We start from the raw sequence: 2500 nt of genomic DNA on the forward strand, positions 1-2500 counted from the left end.
GGTGGTGGTGTTGGTGGTGTGGTGGTGGTGTTGTGAAGGAGAGGTGATGGTGGTGGTGGTGGTGGTGTGGTGGTGGTGGTGTGGTGGTGGTGTTGTGGTGTTGGTGGTGGTGGTGGTGTGGTGGTGTGGTGGTGTTGGTGGTGTGGTGGTGGTGTTGTGAAGGAGAGGTGATGGTGGTGGGTGTGTTGGTGTTGGATCAGGGGGGGGTCGGGGGGCGTGGGTCTGGGCCGTGGCTATAGATGGCGCCCATATGGCCAGAGCTGATGTGGGTGATTGTCGGCCATTGTTCACTTTGTCAGCGGTTCCTCGGGCTGCGGCGGAGCTGATGATGACGCTGGCTGCAGATGTGCTCTGGAGTGGTCCGCTCGTTAAGCAACAACAGCTTGCCGCACGCGCGCATGTGTGTGTGTGATGTGGACGTGTGCGTGTGTGTGTGTGTGTGTTTGTGTTACCGCCACAGCTGCTTGCCAGCCTGCCTGCCTTCTTGCCTCCTCTGGTTTTCGAAGACATACACACGCGTGCACGGGCACACGCACACACTCACGCACACACATGTAAGCACACACATCACACGCGAGTGCACACACACACTTGACACATACTCCTATGCTGATACACTTGATAAGAAAACCATGCGCATAGGAAAACAACATATACACACACACACACACACACACACACACACACACACACACACACACACACACACACACACACACACACACACACACACACACACACACACACACACACACACACACACGTCAAGAGTGGTTGTGCTTATTCTGTTCATTGATCTGCAGCACAGCCACTGAGGCGCCATCACCACATCAACATGAACAGCACCTCCCACAAAATGTGCTTTTTAAATGTTATCCTTTCTTGGGAGGGGGGGAGGCGGGGGTGCGTTGTAGCATGTAAAGAGTGATATGAAAACTGAGTTCAAGTTCAACTGTCTAAGTAAGCATCATGACACAAACAGAGTTCTGTAAACATAGGTTCAGAGACAAGAGAGACACCAGAACAACATGATCTTTAGAGTGAGATACCCATGATGCATTGGGGCGTCACTGCAGGTGACACGGCGTGCGGTGGGAGGTGGGGTCAGTCGACTGTATGGGCTGTAGGATTTGATGTGTAATCTGGTCTGGCCCGGGCGTGGCGGTTGCCTCGGCGGCGGTGCAGGGTGGGCCGGCCCACAGGATGTATGGGGACCCGGGCTTCTCTTCACACTTCACAGAACCACCCATGGGTGCAGAGGAACCACCGCGCTGGGGGTGACGTCATGCCTAGCTCCTGTATCTATGGGTTAGATGACATCACCGTCACCTCCGGTGCAGAGGACGCATATTGACAGCATCAAGAACGGATTCTGAGATCATTTTAATAATAATAGTATATAAGTAAAAGTATGTAACGTTGGTTATGGTTGGTTATAGCCATATGTTATGCTTTCCTCTGCTCTCCCTTGTATATTCCTCCCATATTTCCTCTCTTCTACTTAACTTCCCTCTCTCCTCTCCTCTTCAATTGTGCTCTCTTCTCCTCCTCAACTCTCCTCCTCCTCTCCTCTTATCTTCTCTATTTTCCCACCATAATCAGCCCCTCTCTCCTCCTATTTTCTCTAATTTTTTCTCCTCCTCTTCTGCCCATAATTTTTTGTGAAGGGCTAAGACACCGTCTGAACAGATTGTTTCGGTCTGCAGTGGAAGATCTGTCTGGTTTCTCCTCTCCTGATTTCAGGTGGGAGCTCGGCTCCCCGTTGTGAAGCCAGAACCATAACAATCAGGATTCAGTTGAGTGGCAGCTGGGGCCCTCGTAGTGAATTACAGCCATTGGCAGTCGCAGAGTGTCGTGGACAAGCTTTGGTGTATGGGGGACCATCTCCTGGATATAGGATGGTCAGGATCTATTCGAGGCATGTTCGGTAAGAGTCTTTGACTTGACTTGGATTCAAGCAGCCCCCGTTACCCCCGGTAGCCAGTGCAGGGTGCGGAGGAGGGCTGTTTTGGGGAGAACTTGGATCTTTGTAGGTTGAAGACCAACCGGGGTGCTGAATTCTGAAAGGAGCTGCAGAGGACAAATGGCACATGCAGGCAGACCAGCCAGAAGGGAGATGAAGAAGTCTAGCCATGAGACGACAAGAGCGAGGTCCAAAACCTGCGTGGCCTTCTGGGTGAGGAACGGAAACGTCCTTCTGATGTTGTGGAGCATGAATCTGAAGGAATAGCTTGGTGCAGACACATTTATAGCGAAGGACAGCTGGTCACATCTAAGTTTGTTCTCGAGAGGTGCTGGAGGGAAGAAGACTTCCTTGGGAGGAAGAGCAGCTCAGTCTTGTCCAAAACTAGTTGTGTATCATCTGCCTAGCTTGGGTAGGGAAAGTCATGTAAGTGAACGATAGTACCCATGGTGTTCAGAGCAAAGAGGAAAGGACCCGGAACAGAACCCTGAGAGACGCCTCATCTGAGTCCTCTTGGTCCTATCTGCTATTTTCTGC

This window comes from Gadus chalcogrammus, chromosome 15, assembly GCF_026213295.1.
Source record: "Gadus chalcogrammus isolate NIFS_2021 chromosome 15, NIFS_Gcha_1.0, whole genome shotgun sequence".
NCBI classification, from domain to species: Eukaryota; Metazoa; Chordata; class Actinopteri; order Gadiformes; family Gadidae; genus Gadus; species Gadus chalcogrammus.